The following is a 22,269-nucleotide window of genomic DNA, read 5'->3' as shown; positions in this document are numbered from 1 at the left end:
CAGCGGCGGAAGTGGCGAGGCCCCTGTTCGCTTTAAGGTGATGTGTTCGAGGAGTGGTGTGCGGTGGTGGATGTGGCGAGGCCCCCACGCATTTTGAGTTGCCTTGGAGGGTCAGATCCGGTGCGGTGTTTTGGTTGTTTGGTGTGCACGGTGCGGCAGCGGTGCTTCGATGTTGGGTCCTGCAGAGTGGTGGTCTTTTCGGTGTGGTGCAGTGTGCTCCTCTCTTGACTTATACTAACATAAAGCCGTGATTGGGAGATCGACGACCGTGTGTGTGGGACCTGAGGCCGAAGACGACATGGTGGAGAAGCCCTGGTAGCTACATGGCTTGCAGCGGGCTGCGGCGGCCAGTCCTGCGTGGCAGCGATTGGTTCGGCGTGGGATATCGTCGGAGACGACAACACTGGCGATAAGAGCTACTTGTCGGCTTTTTCTGCTGGGTGGTGGTGCTGAGTGGTGGTCGCTGCTCAGGCGTTAGCATTGTGTGGCTTGTGTCGATGTCTCAATCGAACTGGCCATCAAGTTCTTTTTTATTTTGTGTTGAGTTGAGTTGGCACTATCCGTTGGGAGCTACTTTTATGGCTCTGTTGCTGTTCCCGGTCTGAGATCTCTTTTCTTTTTAATATAATCGGCAGCCCTCCTGCCTGGTTTGTTTCGAAAAAAAAGACTTATATTGGATTTCTAGCTAAGGCCTCCATTATAGTGTGTTGTTATCCTTTTTGGACATCCATGTAAATCTCCACACAAAGAACTGCACAAGATTGTAAGTTTATTTTGCTTTTGTCTGGTTAATGTATTCTTGATGCCTCCTAAGTCTAAACCAAGTTTTGGGCTAGGTTATCGAATTTGGAAGTAAGATTGAGTGTGAGAATGATGGGAAGAAGAAGAGATAGATCAACGATGGCCATGAATTTGGAGCTAGCACTTAGAAGTCTTAGACTACTAGAGAAAAGGAGTGCTAAATTAAGGAGGCACTTGAGTTAGTAGAAGCGCAAGACTGAAGACTCAGATGACATGTGTTGAACTTTAAGAGAGAGGCAGGTAGTCCAATGCTTTCTTTCAGCTATAGCTTCTAGCGCCTGACATACATTGGACCTACTAATAATTTGCAGTGGTAGCTTTACAATGACTACTACCATATATTCTAATATACATTTGTTTTTTTGCAACTATATATTCATATATTGTCACCGTTTGATGGCAATATAGCATCTACAAGTGGTTCAGCAGACAAATACGAAAGAGAAATTTTAGAATGGTTGGGAGAAATGAGATCCGTCCTATGAAAAGGCATGCAGGGAGTAGCGAAGTAACATAAGCTACCATTTCACAAATATTTTAATATGGTAGCAAACTATAAATTGTAAGAGAAATTATTGTCAAAGTACACTTTTGAATATATATCCTTTTCAAATTCTAGTATGCCTTATAAAAAGAAACAGAGGGAGTACTTCTCCGTTTACTTGCTTTCAACTGTGAACCAACTTGACAGACAGTTTGAAATGATTTACATAGATGATAAATGTTGGCTATGCCTGAACATTGTTTATTAAGCCTATCCATGTCTCGAAAGATTTTTCGTTTTGCTTACAGAAAAAATTCATGTTAGTCTATTATGCTTTGAGGTTCGTCGTTTTTTTTTTTTTGCATTTACGTGGAACATTGAACAGCGTCCGCTTCAGCGCGAGATTGATCATCTTCCCAACGCCGATCTCTGTTGCCAACTCCAAGCCTTCCTTTGCTGCCATGGCCTCTGCAGAGGGTTGTGCAGTGAGGAGAACACGCTACAGCATTGCTCTGCTTTAGCAAGGGAGCCAGAGAGATCAGAGGAAAAAGACGTGGAGGAGAATTTATTTTTATGAACGATCAAAGGAGAAAAAGACAGGAGACTAGCATTGATATCCCCAGGTAACTGCTATCCTGGTGTTTGGAAGTTTGGGATGGACACAGTTGAGTGCTACCTCCCTACGTCACAACGCATCAATTTCTGCCACCTATGTTTGTAATGTACATCATGTCATGGCGTTCGGCAACATAAGCTCTCATTTTTACACAATGCTTGCCTTTCCTGCTAGTCCTAGCTAACTGTCTTAGTTCCCAATTTGAGAGTGGTAAAATTGGCATTTTGCTATAAATGCGCAACTGTAGCGTTTCGTTTGTATTTGTAAATTATTGTCCAAATATTGACTAATTAGGCTTAAAAGATTCGTCTCGCAAAGTACAACAAAACTGTGCAATTAGTTTTTTATTTCGTCTACATTTAGTACTCCATGCATGTACCGCAAGTTTGATGTGATGGGAAATTTTTTTTTTTCATAGTGTCAAAGTTGGGAGTTTAGAGGGAACTAAACATGACCTAGGTGTGCCAGCCGGTTCACATTCGAATCTGGCGTTGAACTATAATATTACTTTAGGTCTCCACTTTTGTGGCGTAGTCACAGACACCGTCACCTGGAGTATCTCTCTGTCTTCATCTGCTAGCCTTGTCCACTCCATTCTATGCTAGCCTTGAGAGAGATGCTGTCGTTGCCGCGGTGGCGCAGTATGCATAGCTGTGCTTCGATCCCCTTCAAACACACAGGTTGGTGCGTGCAGATAATAACCAAAAGTCCCCAACTCCCGATGCATCCTAATCCTAATAGACTTGGTGTGGTAATGCCCATTCTCAGGGGAACTTTATGTTGAGTCTATATATGTGGACATGGGCGGTTTTAGTGTGGGAATTGAAAGCGAGTTCTGAGAGCCTTTTGACTTGGTGTGGTAAGGCCAACTAGCGCTAGGCCGGGGCAAGGTCGGAGTCCTGTACATTGATTTCATCTTAGTTTGGTAAATATAATAATGTGCGCGGTACATAATGATTTCATCTACAGTGTTGTACTGTGGGTGATGAGAGGTTGAGAGGAACAGGAGGTCACCTTTGATGGCATTGAAGTTGCATGGGTGATCTACAGTGTTATGAGCTGTGCCCACCCAACAGATTGTTATGTAGACTTACAACTTTTTTGTTGTCTTCTGTATTGGTGTATTACGAAAATAATCTAAGCTATTAATTGCTCTCCGGATGCCTTCCAAGCCTAGTAGCTAGGAAGCCTATTTCATGGAAGCAACTTTTCTTTAGAAAAAGGAATTCTCTCCGGCCTCTAGTCTCGACGTTCTATCTCCCGCTCAACTTGGGCAAGGGTATATTATATAGCACACCAATAGCATTTGGCAGTAGTGAGGCAGAAAGTTATGTTGGGATTTAATTTGAAGACGATTGAGATTGTCAAAAAGGGGACGGTGCACACATGAGAATATGAAAGACTACTGACAAAAAAAGGGTAGTTGAAAACATGCCTATATATGTAGTGAAATGTTAAAAAAGAGTGGTTAGTCCACTGGATATTGAGTGAAGCAATCTGTGTGGAAATTAAGATGGCAAAATAGGCTTTATTCATGACCTACTTGCCATAATCCAACAATGTGTATTACTGTACATTGAACACATGTATTGATACAACTATGCTAGACAACAACAATTCAGTCATCATGAATGATCCTTACCCCTGAAACTAACTGGAGTGTCTTCTAGTGAGAGCCCATGGTTGGAAGTTACCTAGACGCTATGATGGCAATCATCGGGTGAATGGTAATTAGCACTGGTTAGATGTAAATTCACTTTACTGACAAGAAAAAATATTGCCCGTGAAAAGAATGTTATGAACCCATGGAACCTTGGCAATCACAACAAGTTGAACCAAAAACAGAGTTATGAAACAGATTAGGGTGAGGGAGAACAGGAGAAACAGATAAAAGGTTTGCCTTACAAAAGCTAAGAAGAATAAATCTGGGAACTTGATTGTTGTTGTTTATTAGGTGAGCCCTCTCAGCAGTTAGCTAGTGCCACCGGGACACACAACACTAGTGCCTGTATGCCGCATGAATGCGCACAGATTTGGCCATAAGCTTGGGCATACAAGCATACTTTCTACAGTTCGGTTGGTGTATCCCTCCTTAATTTGTTGCTTTCGTGGTCGTGGACAACATTGAACAAGAGAAAGCACGATTTCCTTCCAGTACACATGGTCCGCTGCAGTCCAACAATTCTCTATCTTGGTAAGCGATCTAGTGTGACTCCTGTTTTGTTTATAACCTGGTGCCCAATAGAGCATGAACCTTAAATCTCATTACATCTCTCGCACGCGAATTCTTCCATCAAATGTATGATGGCTGAAGCTTGAACACCATGTGAGGTTGATAACGATTTGCAAGGTTCTACTAGTTGTGTGTCCTCTTGTTATAGCATCGGAGAAGAGAAGAAAAAAATTAAAAGAACGTAAAGGTCTACCAAAGGAAAGGATGATTTGTAAATTTTATTGTTCTAGACATGTATATTACTCTGTCTGACTGTACTGGTGGTTGGATGGTTTAGACGAACGGTTCAATATTGCCTCCACAGCTGTTAAATAGCAGATTATTTCAAGATTGCCGGTTACTAGCAGTTTAATTGGTTTATCAAAATGCAGTAGAGGACTTTAGTATTATTTCTTTGGCATCAGTAATAATTCATGTTAATTCTCATTATGTTGATACATACAAATAACTAGAATGTTTTTTTTTGGTGGCAGAAGGGGAACATCTGTATCTCTGTTAATCCACTTAATTGGTACTTATTAAGCTTATTAGCTTTGGCTCTATGTTGCACCACATTTAATCAGTACTACTAAAGCTTTTCAATTTCTTGTGCACAACATGCATGTGTGCTTGTACTACATTTCATCAGTCAATACAGTAATATAAGACGTTACCAAAATTTAGTGGTGAAAACGATGACTGCACATATTCGTAATTCTATCTGGCCATAAGATTCCCAAAATCTTCGTTGTTATTAATGTCCTACAACGCCTCAGAGTTTGCAGTTAAGCACAACCTAGGTACAGTGTTGCTGTTCGGACTAGCACAACTGTTTATGTTATGCTAATTTGATGTCTCACGACTGAATCATCCAAAAGCAAGTAGAAGAGCCATCTCTGAAGTGATTCTTTCCGTCAAGGATTGGATTTAGCACCGAATGTAAATGCCCTGATGCATCCTATTCCTATGCTGGGTTGGAGCGTAGAGCGCTTTTGGTTTCAATTTCAATGGACATGCATGACCGATTCATCTTCTTCAGTAGCTTGTGTACTGCTGGGACCTCGAAAGCATGTTTCTAGGGCTTTCAGTGTAGTTTTGGACCGGTTGGAGTTTATAAGAAGAGGACACTGAGGAATGAGGACAGTCGTACTCTAGCTAGTTAACTACTGGCTCCAAAAGGACGCTGAAGACATGCGATAAATGAGGCGATGAACTAATGACTATTACATATAACATAAAAGGCTATTAAAGGGAGCCTCAGTGTGAAGTGTTAAATTACATAAGGCAAAGCTGCCGTAGGCCAATTGCTACTCGCTTGAAGAAAATAAATAAAGATACAAGGAGTCAAGGAGATGATTCTCAAAGCTTGCTTTAGTTACTGCAGTATGAGTTACTACACATTCAGTTACGTCATGAAATGTGAGCTTGAGATTACCAATTATCACCTCACCAATTTCTGTTGAGCTTTTCAGTCTGGTGGTAGGAAAACAAACTGCTATTATGGCAAGTGCTTGAACCGAGGCTGTAGAGTCGTGATCTGCCACCGTTTGCGAGTCATACAGATCATCACGATCCCGTTGCATCCTAGTCCTACACGTCGCTGGTGGAGAGCACTTTTGAGTGGGCATGACCGAGGCATAATTCTATCACATCTTGTGCCTTTGTGTTCTTTGCGCTCTTCTTGGAGTAGAATTTGAGCCTGTGCCCATGATTGCGAAGCAGAATTTTCAGCCACCTTAAAAAAAAGGGAGCATGCTGCTTAGCCCAAAGGAAGGAACGCAAAAACTCTTCGGATTCCAAAACGGGTCGCCCGCTGCTACTTTCCCGTAAAGAAGCTGAAGCAAAAGCTGAAGCCGTCTCTTTCCGCTGCCTATGCTTCCGGCCTCAACGTCCATCGATCGCCATGCTCTGTTCCTCTTTCAACCAAGGCAGCAGAGACGTGTGCTTCCGTTTGGGAGAGCCATGCAGAAAACCACGATGATCCCGATTCCCGATGCATCCTAATCGCTATACAGAGCACTTATGAGTGAGCATGCATAACCCTAGTCTCTGTCACATCTTTAATCTTTGTATTTCTTGCCCTCATTTGGTTTAGAAGACAACGACTGAGGAGGCAAGCTTTGAGAGAATTTCTTTAGTTGAAGCAGTAGCTTATAAACTGCTCGAGGGGAGAGGAATCAAACCAGCAGAGGTTGCTCCCGCTTAACTACTGGCTGCAAAAGAATGTTGAAGTCATGTGATGAAATAATGGCATGGACCTAAAACTGCACGTCATAAATTACATTGCGTGAAGCCGGCTATCATACCCAGATTACTACTAGTAACTTGAGAAAAATAGAGGTGGAAAAGATCTAGGGAAATTCGCAACGGAGTAACAGACCAGCTGGTCTCAGATTCTCGGTAGGTCTTGGAGATTATTACACATTCCGTAAAATGGAAAGAAAAGGAAAGTGAGTTTGAGATTACAAATTGTCACCTCAATTCAGAAATCCAGATAGTAAATCATCGTCAAAGCACTGGAAGAGTGGAAGTATATCATCGTCAAACCAGATTATTTTTGACGTTTCTCCGTGTATGCTGATGAACAAAAGTCCAAGACAATGCTCTGCTAGCTACTCTTCTATGCGCCTATGCTTTGCATCGGTATTCTTGGAAGACGGCTGCCAGAGTGCCAGTTGACATCAGCGCCTGCTGCTGCACCTTCGGCGACATCACGGCATTGGTCCCGGGCGCGACTAAGCAGTGTTTCCCTCCCCACTTCCTTTGCACTCTTGGTCCTGACGTCCAAAGCCTGAAATCGCAGTGCAGCAGTGCCAGGAATCATAGTTATCGTACTTTAATTTGCTTCCACGCATATAATCATGATCCCGATACATCCTAATCCTACTCATGGCTAGATAGACTTTTGAGTGGCCATGACTGAGGACTAATTCTATCACATCTTGTGATATGCGTTTTTCTACACTTTATTCTTTGGATTAGCTAGATTTGAAGGTAGCGGTGAGGAAGAAAGCTTTTGAGAGAATTTTTGTAGTTGAGGCAGGCGCATATATGAAGGGAAAGGGGTAAAGAAATAAGATGGACAGAGGGTGCTCTATGGAAAAGAATGTTGAGCTCATGACATGTAAGTAATGGCAAGAAACCGAACACTGCACAAATGATAACTTACATTCAGTGAAGCTGGGCGTCATGGCCTGATTATTTTTTCTTATGGATGACAACTATATCAATATGTAGTGGTGCACCACTGCATAACATTTCAGGTAATAGGCCCACGCCACATCACTATCTCTGCTAATCCACTTATTAACAGGTCGTTTTGATAAATTCAGTTTTGGTTATATGGTATATAGAACTACATTGGATAAACCCTACTGTACCTTTTTAAATTTTCTGTTCACACCATACTACATTTGCATCAGGCTCTTGTGTAATAACACAGTTGCAGATATTCAGTGGTAATTTTTTTTAACAGATCTCTTGTTCAATGTAGTCCTAGGATTCCCGAACTGTACTGTTACTCAGTCCTAGTAGAATATTATTAGCCATAACCTGTAGTTGAGTTTGTAGCTATGACGTACAATCACTACGTCAAAAACCATTTGTGTTGGCACATGGATTTTTGATTGCTGACGGGTCTAATTACCACCCGCCACCACAAAGGACCCCGGGACCAGCATGCTAAAAGTCGCCACCAGAAATGCATTTGTGCTGACGGGTGACATGAGCGCTTAATTTTTACATACTATTCTAACCAGATGTCTTACTACTGAATCATCCCAAAAAGCGCTGATTTTGCAATCAACCTAGCTTGGAGAAACTATTCTTTCCATACGGCAAAGTATGCACGAGAACACTGAAGTGCCATCAAGACAACCGCATACCTGATGCATCCTATACCTGCACTATAGGTTGGAGTGGAAAGCATAACTGAGCCATCTTGGTCAATCTCTTGTATATGGCCTGCAGGGAGGACTGAGGACCGAGGAGATGATTTTTATTAGCAGAGCACTGGTTGGATCTTATAAGGAAGACCACATTTGAAGACAACCTATTGGATTCAAGTGGTCCGTGCTGCATTTAACTACTGGCTGCAAAAAGGACGTTGAAGGCATTTCATAGGCGAGAGGCAATGAACTAATACGAAGTACATAACACAAAATGCCAATTGACACATCTGCACAAATGGTAGATTACATAGGGCTACTCGCTTGAAGGAAGAGGATAATGAAAGAAGCATAAAATTATCAAAGTTTGCTTCAGTTATTGCAGCTTGAGTCACTCTACGTGAACAAGAATCGGACAACTGGGATTGATTAAGGAAATTCTGTCACCCAAAAAGGATCATTTGGTTTATCTTTAAAGATTGGGGTCGGATAGGGTGTTGCCGATGGAGAACGCGTTGTTCTGCTGTTGGCCGGGGGCCACGCCACCGCTGGCGGAAGCGAAGAAAATTGGGGCCAGCGTTAAAATTAAGCCATGCTGCGTGGGCGCCCGTGTTTTTTGCGCATCACCAAGGCCATGCCCAGCACATTGGCGTCCGGAGCGCCTGCGACGGACTACGGCGGCGCTGGTGCCGATGTCGCACCGTACAGAATGGTGCTGTCGCGCGAAAGGTGGTGGCTGCTGCAGCCGTGCCATAGAAGGCGGAACGCGAAAGCACGGGATGGTCGCCGAGCCCATACGAACACGAGGCCACACGCCACGTATACCATGTCGCGTGTTTTCTCAGCTGGAGCCGTCTCTTTCCGCTGCCTGTGCTTCCGGCCTCAACGCCCGTCGATCACAGTGCCTCACCCTTGTCTCGACCAAGGCAGCAGAGACGTGTGCTTCCGTTCTGGTGGAGCAATGCAGAAAACCACGATCCAGATGCATCCCAATCGTACATCGCTACAACAGAGCACTTTTGAGTGGACATGCATGACCGAATCATAACTCCATCGCATATTTTATCTTTGTATTTCTAGCCCTCATTTGGATTAGAAGACAACGACTAACGAGGCAAGCGTTAAGGAAATTTCTTTAGTTGAGGCAGGAGCTTATAAACTGCTCAAGGGGAGAGGAACCGCATCATCGGAGGCTGCTCCTGCTTAACTAATACTGGCTGCAAAAGGATACTGAGGTCATGTGATAAAATAATGGCATGCACCTAACACTGCATATATGATAAATTACATTTTGTGAAGCCGGCCATCATGCCCTGATTGCTAGTCGCTTGAGAAAAATAAAGGTGGAAAAGATCTAGGGCAACAGAGTAACAGACCTGGTCTCAGATTTTTGGTAGGTCTTGGAGATCATTACGCATTCAGTAAAAAAGAAAATGAAAAGTGAGCTTGACAATACAAATTATCATCTCGTTTCAGGAAACCATCATCGTCAAAGCAATGGAAGATTGGAAGTATATCATTGTCCATCCACTGGGATGAGTGGTTTCTCACTGCAGGCTTATAACCCACTCTGGCAATTCTCTGCTAGTCTGCTATGCGCCTATGCTTTGCATTGGTATTCTTGGAAGACACTGGCTGCCAGTTGACATCAGCGCGACAGCGGCTGCTGCTGCCCCTTTCGCGACATCACGGCAGCGGGTCGCGTCGCGCGTCGTGTTTCGATACAGCCCCGATGATTCAAACAGTGAGGTTAAAAATGGGCTAAAAATTAGACAACCTCCCAACTAAACTTTAGTTCATTAGCCCACCAAACTTAGCTAATGGAGGCTAATTTAGACATAAATGGTAAAAGATTAAAAATACCCTCCACTAAAATCTTACCATGTTTTCTCCTCCACTCCCTAAGAATATAATTGGCTTTTACCAATAAATGGGCTAAAAATTAGCTCAGGCTCCAAACAAGACGGGGCTAATTTTAACCAACTAAAATTAGATATCTAAACTTTAATCAAAACTAAACTTTAATTTTAATTCATCCAAACAGACCCTAGGTAGTATTTCCCTCTCCACTTCCTATCGCACCCCGTGTCCTGACATCCAACGCTCGAAATCCCGGTGCTGCAGGTGCTGCAGAACCAGGTAGCATGGTATAGTACGGAGTACTTTAATTTGCTTCCACAGATAATCATGATCCTGATGCATCCTAATCCTGCTCATGGCTATATAGACTTTTGAGTGACCATGAGCCCAGGACAGAGACATAACTCTATCGCATGTTGTGATCTGTGTATTTCTCACTTTATTCTTTGGATTAGATAGGCCTGCCTCTGGGTATCCGTACCCTCTTCCTAAATTCACACTCAGTTCAAATGGGGAAGGTATGGGTAGAAAATTATATACTTATTAGAAATGGAGAGGTAGGGTAATTAATTGGATATGTATATATATGTAGTACAAAGTTAATTATCCATCGGATATGGGTAGGATTGGTGAGGGTAAGGAGTGGATAATAATTATTTGGATTTGATTGTGAATAAGAGTGGGTTTGCCCATACCCTCCCTAGTGGCTGGCATAGGATTAGATTAGAAGTGGCTGGCATAGGATTAGATTAGAAGATAGGAAGCAAACTTTTGAGAGAATTCTGTAGTTGAGGCAGGAGCATATAAACTGCACAAGAAAGTATATGACACATATGAAGGGAAAGGGGTAAAGAAATAAGAGGTGCTCTGGCATGACTACTGGCTGGAAAAGAAGTTGAACTCATGTCATCTATGTAATGGCAAGAACCTAACATTGGACACTGTACAAGTGATAAGTTACATTCAGTGAAGCTGGGCGTCATGGCCTGTTTGCTACTATCGCATGTTTTCTGGGGCGATGTAGAGTAAGGGGGTGTTTGGATGCGGGTACTAAACTTTAGAAGGGGTCACATCGGATGTTCGGACACTAATTAGGAGGACTAAACATGAGCTAATTATAAAACTAACTGCAGAACCCCTATACTAATTCGCGAGATGAATCTATTAAGCCTAATTAATTCATCATTAGCAAATGGTTACTGTAGCACCACATTGTCAAATCATGAACTAATTAGGCTTAATAGATTCGTCTCACGAATTAGACTCCATCTGTGTAATTAGTTTTATAATTAGACTATATTTAATACTCCTAATTAGTATCCAAAACATCCGATGTGACGGGTACTAAAATTTATGGGGTGTATCCAATACCCCCTAACAGAAGTTCTAATACCATTTTCAGAGCAGTGCAGCCGAGCTAGCGTCTTGTCAGACTTCGAGACCTTGGCGTACTGCTCTCGAGTCTCGAGAGGCCTGCAGACTCCAGTATCGGTTAATGCTGCAAACATCTGCACTCTACCAGGAAATATTCAACCCTTGCTTATTTCATAACTTAATTTGTTTATCCCAGTTCCAATTCAATCCAAAGAGCATATATATTGGACTGTCTTGTTAATCCACTGGCTGGTTTTTAAGCTTGGTTTTCACGTTTAACTCTATATTTACATTTCATCAATACTACGTTTCTTTAAGTTTCTTCTTCACATTATGTGTACAATTACGCCTTACTGCAATATAAGATGTGGCAAAAAATCAACGGTGCAAAAGTGACATTACAAACCCTCAATTAATTCTGCTGCTGAGGTTATAACCTGAATTCCCTGCACACTGTTGATACCCACGTCAACAATAGGAGATCGAGCACAAGGGACAAGGAGAAAGGACCGACAGCTGATAATTTTTTACACAGGCCCCGTTTTCTTCCACTGACTTATTTTTAGCACCCGTCACATCGAATATTTAGATACTAATTAGGAGTATTAAACGTAGACTATTTACAAAACCCATTACATAAGACGAATCTAAACGGCGAGACGAATCTACTAAGCCTAATTTGACAATATGTTGCTACAGTAAACATTTGCTAATGATGGATTAATTAGGTTTAATTAGGCTTAATAGATTCGTCTCGCCGTTTAGATTCGTCTTATGTAATGGGTTTTGTAAATAATCTACGTTTAATACTCTTAATTAGTATCTAAACATTCGATGTGACACGTGCTAAAAATAAGTCACTGGAAGAAAACGCCCCCACAATGTTTTGCTAGTCTGGTGCCTTGATCATCGGTGCAACAGGGCAGCTCTTTCTCACCTGAGCCCTGGCTACACAGGACAGTCAACTATACTGCAGTGCATCGCGTGTCTCATCTGAAGCCGTCCCTTTCCGCAGCCTATGAACCTCCGGCTAACGTCCGACGCGATCGAAGTGCGATCTCTGCTTCGAACCGAGGCAGCAGTCGTGCTCTGCTTCCATACACAGAGATGCATAGAGGTAATCACGATCCCGATGCATCCTAGTCCTACACATCGCTACAGAGCACTCGAGTGGACATGATCGAGGCATAACTCTATCACATCTTGTACCTTTGTATTTTCTTGCGCTTCTTTGGATTACAAGACATCTGTGAGGAGGCAAGCTTTGAGAGAATTTCTGTAGCTGAGGTAGAAGCTTATAAACTGCGCAAGAAAACATATGTAACACGTCGAAGAACAAGGGGAGAGAAATCAGACTATCAGAGGGTGCAGCCGTGCAGCTCCGGCTTAACTACTGGCTGCAAATGAGTGTTCAAGTCGTGTGATGAAATAACAGCAAAGCACCTAACATGGTACGAGTCATAAATTACATTGGGTGTTGGGTGAAGCTGGCCCTCCTGGTCTGATTGCGAGTAACTTGAAGAGAAAACTAAAGAAAGATGAGAGGAAATCACTAGAGTGAGCTGCATTTTCCTCTGAGAATTTTTATATCTGCGACCTGTTACTCTGGGCAGTTTATCAACCTCACTGCCTCAGCAACCTAGAGGTTGAGCGGAATGCCCGCCATTTGTGTTGCTCATGTAAGCATTAGGCACTTGGGACTTTCTCCGATAAATTGAGAATGCGCCAAAAGATTTGGAACGTTCCCAAGTAGATATCGATCTCATAATGATATCTAGCTTGTTCACCAGCTGTGCTGACATCCTTCTTTACTGCCTCGTCGTGGTGGCAGTCCCGGCTGAGCTCCTTGAAGCTCAGGAGCCGGCCAGCCACGAACGTAGTCCATGCCGCGATGCACTAGCGAGAAGGGGATCTGGAAGGAGATGAGATCAGGATTGCTATGGGCCTGGGCACGCGCCGGGCACAGATTGGGTCGGAAATTAGCTACACTTTCACGGAAATTAGCTGAATTTCTGCCCATGCGACATTCAACTGGACTTGGACATGGTACTGTATATATAGCACAACAATGCTACATGCAAGGGTGAATTTCCTTTTATGAGTTTTGCTCCGGTGGTCCTTCCCATGAAAATTTCAGTGAATTCTAGTTCATCACACATTACTGAGTACAGTATTGAGTGCAAGGAAGTCACTGAAACGCGTTATGTAGTGGGTGAAGCGTGTAATGTTAGAGGTTAAATGGCCATTTTGACAGTCTACTTCTGTAAGTAACACATGTATACATATCCATGCCTGCTGCGTCCTAGTTGAACGGTTGAATTCAGATAAGCAGTGCAGCATTACCTCCCAGGCCCCAGATATCCTTTAATGCTGCAAACATCTGCACTCTACATGGAATTATTCAATCCTTGCATATTTATTCTTTTATAAAATTGTTTATCCAATTCAGCCCAAGGAGAGGGTATTATACTACCTTTTTTTGATTAAATGAAATAATTTGTGTCTTTGTTAATCCACTGGCTGGTTTTTAGGCTTGGTTTTGAGGTTTAACTATATATTACACTAAATTTCATCAATCCTATGTTTGTTTCATTTTCCTCTTCACATTGTGTGTATAATGTTCATCATGCCTCGCTACAATGTAAAATGCGGCAAAAATTCAATGGTGCAAAGGTGACATTACAAACACCCAATAAATTCTGCTTTTGAAGCTGTAACCTAAATTCCCTATATACTGTTGATACCCATGTAATTATGCAATTAAGAGAGAACAGGGACAAGGACCGACAACTAATAATTTTTACACAATATTTTGCTATTCAGGTGCTTTGATCATCGGTGAAACATGGCAGCCTCACATTCACATACGATGCTCACCTGGCAACACAGGACTGTCACCTGTACCGTAGCGCATCTTCCCTATCCCGACTATCCGCGACGGCACGCACGACCTATGATGCCGTGAATGACGTCGCAGTGGTATCTCTGCTTCGAACCGAGTCAGGAGCCATGCTCTGCTTCCATAGTTAGAGATCCATACGGACATTCACGATCCTGATGCACCCTATTACTTGTACACATCGCTCGAGAGCACTTTTGAGTGGACATGACCAGGCATAACTCGATCACATCTTGTATCTTTGTAGTATTTCTTGCGCTTCTTTGGATTACAAGACAACTGTGAGGAGGCAGGATTTGAGAGAATTTCTGTAGCTGAGGCAGGAGCTTATAAACTGCTCAAGCAAATATTCGTAACACATTGAAGAACAAGGGGAGAGAAATCAGACTATCGGAGGGTGCAGCTCCGGCTTAACTACTGGCTGCAAAAGCGTGTTCATCTCCTTTTGTTCGAAGCTGATTGCTTTGACCTCATATACCGAGTACTTTTCATATATAGGACCTGTTACTCTCGGCAGTTTATCAGCCTCGGCAACCTAGATGCGGTGCGGAATGCCTGCCACTTATGCACATGTCCATTGCACAACATGTTTGTCGGTCAACCTGGACAATCTTTTGTAGACATTACCAAACCACTTATTATTGGATTTCACCTTTGCATAGATCTTGTGGAGATGATTGAAATGCGTTTGTAAAATGTTCAATTTGAAGTCCAGATGAGTGAGTTATGGCCCACCCTTGACGCCTAACACGCACGGCCTGCCATCTCTGCTCTGAACACGTACCCAGCCGCTGGCTAGCATAGTCATGCCTTCCGTCCAGAGTAGAGGATGGTGCGAGCACAAGGAAAGGTCCATTAAAAATATCGGACGGAGCAAGCAAAAGCCACAACTAGACTAGCTCGTGCCAGCAGCAGGGTTGAGAGGTGAAGGAAAAGAAGAAGGAAATCTGAACAAGCTAGCTAATAATTGATGTCCTCCTCACCACCTCGTGTACACTAGACTAGTTCCACAGCTACGATACAAGTACAATGATTGGCACCAATTTTTCGAAGTTGTTTGGGCCCACTCCACCTTGGGCTGTTGGAGTACCTGGAGATATTCATCCTTTTCTAGTGTACGTAATGCACCATCACAAGATATTCCTGGAAAGCTCTGCTAGCTACATTCCTGATGCCTCCCAAGCCAATCTCTGAGCACGATGCATTCGACTTCGCTGTCGAATTTCAACTCTTCAATCGAAGAGAAATTCTCCTCTCTAGGCATGGTGGCAGTAAAAGGGTTTGCAGTAAGCATCCCGAGCACTTTGGTGGTTGGATGTGGTTCAGATGCTTGGTCGATAAATGCGTACTAGAAACTTTTCCAGATCCTTAACTACTCACGCAACAACAACACTACGTTACAACACTCGCGTATGGTGTGGCGTTTTGGAACGAAAGTGTTTAGCCAACTGTACCGTAGCACATCGCGTGTCTCAGCAGAAGCTGTCCCTCTCCACAGTATATGAAGATCTGGCTGACGTCCGACGTGATCGCAGTGGTATCGCTGCTTCGAACCGAGGCACGAGTCATGCTTTGCTTCCATCCTTAGAGATGCATAGGGTTAATCACGATCCCGATGCATCCTAGTCCTACGCATCCCTAGAGAGCACCTCTGAGTGGACATGATCCATGCATAATTCTATCGCAGGTTGTATCTTTGTAGTATTTCTTGCGCTTCTTTGGATTACAAGACAACTGTGTAAGGAGGCAAAGCTTCGAGAGAGTTTCTGGAGCTGAATATATGTAACACGTAGAAGAACAAGGGGGAGAGAAATCAGATTATCAGAGGGTACGTGCAGCTCCGGCTTAACTACAGGCTGCAAATTAAAATAGTTTTCAAGTCCTGTGATGAAATAACGGCAAACACCTAACACAGTACGAGTCATAAATTACATTGGATGAAGCTGGCCGTCCTGGCCTGATTGCGAGTAACTTGAAGAGAAAACTAAAGGAAGAACATAGAAAATTATCAGAGTCAGCTTAAACTACGTACTGCGTTTTCCTCTGAGTAATTTCATATCTGGGACCTGTTACCCTGGGCAGTTTATCAGCCTCAGCAACCTTGAGGCCGAGCGGAATGCCCGCCATTTGTGCACAAGTCAAATGAACTATGTTATTGCCAAGCGCCTCGACAAAGAATTCTTTTGGGAGGAAGATAGTTCATCCCCTTTGTGTGTTTATCTTCTCTCGCACCAGGCACAACCACCTGATACTCCCTTCTCTGTCAGTCTAGAGTTTGTTTCGATTTATTGAACAATATTGCAATATCACCTGAGCATGATAGTATAGCCAAGCATTTTCTCTTTCACTAATTAATTACAACCCAAAGAATAGAAGCTCGTCCAACTGCCTCGTACTGAGTAGTGAGTACTGGCACATTCGTCGCCAGCTAGGCGCCTAGGCGTGTCAGCACTTCCATGCGAAGAACATGCATGTGAACCAGTGGGATAGCGAATTATACGGATTTATGGCCCATGGGACAGGACATGCAACGTCAAGGACCAATAACACGACGACCCTCTTTGGCAGGGCTTTGGGAGGTGCTTCTCCATCGGCTCCACCCCAAGCCCTGCCAAACGGCAGCAGCAAAAATGGCTCCGGAGGAGAAGCCCCCCAAATCCCGCTGAGAGAAGCCGTCACGTGTTGCGGGAGCTGAAAAAAGTGGCTCCTGCGACTTCTCCTCCATCCCCGCATGCATAAGGACAAATTACCCCTTAAACTCGTATATACTACAATCAAAATGCCACTCACCGGATCAGAGCGGCGCGGCGGGGGACGACGCGCCAGGCCGGAGCAGAGTTGGGTGGCGAGGAAGCGGTGCGTAGGAGCCGGAATGAGACGACGAGGGGGCGGCGCCTTGGGTTGGAGCAGTCAGCGCGGCCTGCGGCCTTGCGACAGGGGAGTGGCGCGCCGAGCATGGCAGAGCGGCGGGTCAACGAGAGGGCCCTGCTCAAATAAGGATGGAGATAGGAAGAAATACAGGAGCGTTGGTCATGGGAGAAGATAAGGCCGGTAAAAAACAAAGATACGTTGGAAAAGGACGCGTTAAAAAAGAAGAAAAAGATGCGGTGGAAAAAAAGCTCGGTGAAAAAATGAAAAAAGAGGATACCTATGTAAATAAAAAGATGGATTTATTTTTAGTTATAATTATTAATCTATTTACTAATCTTTTTAATTTCATATGAAATCTCATTGGACATTTGACACAACCACACAGCTAAGGGCATATATGATATTTGACCTCTTATATCCATTTCTAAAAATGCAGGAGAAGTCGTTTTACTACAGAATGGCTTTAGCTCCATCAGAAAAACTGCTTCATCAGAGGAGCCACAACGGGAGTCGATTCAGCCACAACCACAATCCTGCCAAATGAGTCCGAAGTGGTTGGGATTCAGGGTCGATACTCCGTCTCGTAACCTGGGGACGTTGTCCCTATAAGGGTCAAGGTCGAATTGGGGGAGAGGGTGCGAAGGTTAGACAGGAAGCTAGTGGACAAAGAACGTTGTGCGCAGGCGCTAGAGGAGATGAGGAGAGAGATCCTGGATCGAGACAACAACACGTCAATATAAGAGAGTGGTGGGCTACTAGACGGGGCAACAAAACTCAGCCCAACTAATTCTCGAGTGTCTTCCGTTTTAAACATGCCATTATCCATTTATTTGTGATACGCTAACAAATGGGTGTACATTGATCGATGCTTTTGTGCCTTTGTCCCGGGATCATTGGCCCCAATTAATTGGGGTCACGTACAACGTACCAAATTGTCGTCACCTTCGTACCCTATTTTGGTCGAGCGTCGATCCTCGTCCCACAACCTCGGTCAACCCAGATTTCTTGTGACTATGGTTGGTATTCTAGGAAGACATTGGCTGCCAGTAGACAACAATGCCTGCTGCTGCGCCTCCTCCTACAACACAGCCGTAGAAGCATTTATTGCATTGCTCGACTGTTCAGCACACTTAGCGGTAGAAAAATGTACTGCCATGACAGCTACTGCTCTGCTGATGCCTCCCATACCTAGCTAGATTGTTTCATGGAAACTAGCTGAAATTTTGCCCATGCGACATTCAACTGGACTTGGACATGGTACTATATAGCACAACAATGCTACAGGCAAGGGTGAGGAACAGAGTTAGGTGGTGGGGTTTAAGTTTAACTAGGATGCCTTTTATATTGCACTGGACATTATCTAAAAACTGGTCGCGCTTGCATCAAAGATGGCAAACTTTACTAGTTCATTACCGAGTACAGTATTGAGTGCAAGAAAGTTAACGAACATGTTATGTAGTGGGTGAAGCGTGCGTAATGTAAGAGGGTAAAAAAAATTTCTTTGGACAGTCTACTTCTGTAAGTAATGCATGTATACTAATATCCATCTCTGCTCAGTATACTTCTGTAAGAGGACTGAAACTTAACTTGGAGCCTTACTTTGTATAGTGAGTGTATTGGTTTGCAAGTTTCAATGAGTTATATATCACCTCTCTGCTTTAGCAAGGGGATGGAATTAAAAACGTGGAAGAGAGTATATTTTTTTATGAACTATCTGAAGCACCTAGGCTCCTCTCTGCACCTTTGGTAAGGGTGTGTTTTGGTGATAAATGACAACCTTATGACTGACCCGTGTGTTTTGAAGCAGACCCTCAATTGAATTATCAAGCGGACTAAAAGGCTAGTGCGACAAAGGCTAAGGACCCTTCTAGAACCACGTGTCACAAGGAGATGAAGGACACTTGGTGTAGTATAGGGTTTAGCTCTTGGACTGTACTATTAAGAGGGGTTTCAATGATAATATCTTGACCATACAAGGCTAGCTATGAAAATGATGCACACTCAGTATACTCTGGCACTTGGTAGCTCAAATAACTTATGGAAGTACTCAAGAAGTGAAGAAATCAACAAAAAATCAAAGGAATTTGAATTGGATGAGTTATAAAGATTAGGGGACCGTCGGATGTTCTGATGCCCTATTTTTTAGTTGCATCGGATGAATTTTCTAAGGCTAGAATCTTTGGAGGGAGGCATCACTTGTTCCGATGCTACCATTGGACAAATTTGTACAGACCATCGGATAAAGCATATTTACAATTCCAACTTCCATAGAGGTTTTGGGTTTTGGGCCTTCAGCACCGGTTGATCCGACGCCCTGCGTATGACCATTGGATGAATGCGTCGGAGCAAGCATATTTTCAATTGAAACTTCCAGAGAGGTTTTGGCCAAACCCTCTTTAGCACCGGATGATCCGATGCTCAGCTCAAGACCGTCGGAGAAATTATCGGATATATATTTTACTGTTACTTTTCTAACGGTCACAATCTGGACTTGTAAGTGACCGGATGTTCCGACGCCCTGGGGATGGAAACCATCGGATCATCCAATGGTGTGCTTTTCTGTGTACACTTTTCCAACGGCTATATAGTGTTGCCTAGCCTATTTATACCCCTTCCCTAGGTCATTTGAGCTGCTCTTAACACCCTGAAGACTTCAAGCAGCCCATGAGCAAGTAAGAGTGTGCTAGAGCCAAAAGTGATTTGTGATTTGCAAGATTAAGGACTTCTCTTAGTGCTTGAGAGTGATAAGTGTGCATCTAGTTCGTGGCTGAGCTTAGTGTTGGTCCAGTGAAGCATTGAGGCTTATTACTCTTGGTGGTTGACGTCACCTAGAAATCTTGGTGATTTGGAGGTTCTCGGTGAGCTCTTGGAGATTGTGGGAGCCCCAAGAGGAAGATCTTGTACACGGTTTGAAGTCCACTGTTCTGGAGATGGAGAAGGAATATTCTTAGTGAGCACTCAAGTCTTGGTGGCTTGAGGGGGAGCAAAACCCATAGTGGGTGCTCCAACGTGGATTGGGGGGAGCGTCAACTCCTCGATACCACAGGAAAAATTCCAGTTGTCTCGTGTCCTCTCTCTTTATATTTCAGTACTTCCTTTGAGCATTTACTTCCTGCAATTTACTTGTTGTTTTGCTCTAGTTGTTGTTGTGTTTGTTTTGCTCATATCTTGCCTAGGTTGCAATATATATCTTAGTGTGCTCATTGTTAGGTTTTATCCTTAATAGTGTGTTTAGTTCATAGGTTTGAACCTTGTAGTTTGGACATCACTAGTTATCTAGGTTAAGGTTTGTTTTTCTCATTCTAGATTTCAAAAAAGTCCCAATTCAACTCTCTTCTTAGGCCACCGATCCTTACACTATCAGAGGAGAAAAAGACAGGATGCATTGCATTGATATCAGAGGAGAAAAGGCAGGATGCATTGCATTGATATCAGAGGAGAAATTATATTGATATAATTTCTGCCACTTGTAACCACACTTCCTCGAGGAAGTTTTGGTACTCGTGTCTAGATAACATATGGCGTGTTCTACAATCTGACAACAGCCTCTGGCAATGCGATCCAATAATTATCTTCCTTTGCAAGCGATCTAATGTGACCCCTTGGTGGTAGAAAACGAATCTTTAGTCTCGGTCGGTAGGGGTCAATTTTCCCGAAAAGTCATCCGGGATTAAATGTTCGAGATAAGAGGGGTCCTTTAGTCCCGGGTCAGACCCCCTTTAGTCCCGGTTGGTGTTACCAACCGGGACAAAATTTTTTGAAAAAAATAAAAAAAACTCCACGCCTGCCAGCCGGCCGCCCAGCCGCGCCCGCGCCGCCGCCCCTCCACTTCGCCCGCGCCGCCCCTCTGCGCCGCGGCCTGCCGACCTCGTCTCCGCCCCGCTGCCCCTCTGCGCCGGCTCCACCCCTCCACTTCGCTCGTGCCACCCCTCTGCACTGCCACCTGCGCCCTTTGCTCCGCCACCGCCCCACCCCGCCCGCCGCCTCGGCCCCCGGCCTCCGCGCACCTCGGCCCTCTGCTCCACGCGCCCAGCCGCCCGCCTGCGTGGAAAGGAAGAAGAGAGGATAAGGAAGGAGATGATAAGGAAGAAGGAGAGAGGGAGGAGAGGAGGAGCTACCTGTCCGCTGTGCAGCTAAGTACACAGCGGCTAAGGACGCTGTGTACTGCCGATTTAATGTGGAGAGAGTCTGAGAGAGAGAGAGAGATCGAAGAGGTGGAGGGGGTGGGGGGTGTGCGGAACGAGGGACCACCCTTTTCTCCTAGTTGGAAACACCAACCGCGACTAAAGGGAAATACCAACCGGCAGTGGCGGATCTAGGATTTTACTACAGGGTATGCCGAAAAAAAAATCTTATGCAATTCGATAAAACCATTTACAATTCAATAAATTCAAAGATTAAGGGGGTGTTTGGATACCAGGGGCTAAAGTTTAGTTCTGTCATATCGGATGTTCGGATGCTAATTCGGAGGATTAAACATGAGCTAATTATAAAACTAATTGCAGAACCCCTAGGCTAATTCGCGAGACGAATCTATTAAGCCTAATTAATCCACCATCATTAGCAAATGGTTACTATAGCACCACATTGTCAAATCATAGACTAATTAGGCTTAATAGATTCGCTCACGAATTAGACTCCATCGGTGTAATTAGTTTTGTAATTAGACTATTTTTTAATACTCCTAATTAGTATCTAAACATCCGATATGACAGGGCTAAACTTTAGCCTCCCTGGAGCCAAACACCCCCTAAGTTAGAAACAATAATAAATCACAATATAAATAGTTCGAAATATAGCACAAAAGATTAAACTTTCCGGTAGAAAACTTACAAATCACAGCCTCACACGATATTAATTTAAGAATGTTGATGGATTGATGCTCCATTCAATAAACTCACGAACTGAAATAAAAAAAGCACTCATACATAAATAAATTAAGATATTTAATATAAGTTTTTTCAAATAATAAAAAATAGAAGATAGATTCATCTTAAACCTCCTCGTGGACGATGAGAAGTTTTCCTTGTGGACGATCAGAAGTTTTCACGCAATGGCACAAAGTCCCACGTGCAGTCGCGCAGACTCGCTGGCTGGCCTTGGTGGCCTGGTGCGGCAGTTGGCGGTGTTGCCACGGAGGATGGGAGGACCGGAGGAGTCGTGGCGCCGTGGCGGTCTGATGTCTAGCGGTGGCGGGTGGAGGAGTCGTGTACGGTGTGCCTAGCAGAGCCACATAGCGCAGAGGTCAGAGGACTAGGGTCCAGC

This window comes from Setaria viridis, chromosome 1, assembly GCF_005286985.2.
Source record: "Setaria viridis chromosome 1, Setaria_viridis_v4.0, whole genome shotgun sequence".
Lineage (NCBI taxonomy): Eukaryota > Viridiplantae > Streptophyta > Magnoliopsida > Poales > Poaceae > Setaria > Setaria viridis.
The sequence above is the reverse complement of the archived record's forward strand: the minus strand, read 5'-3'. Positions refer to the sequence as shown.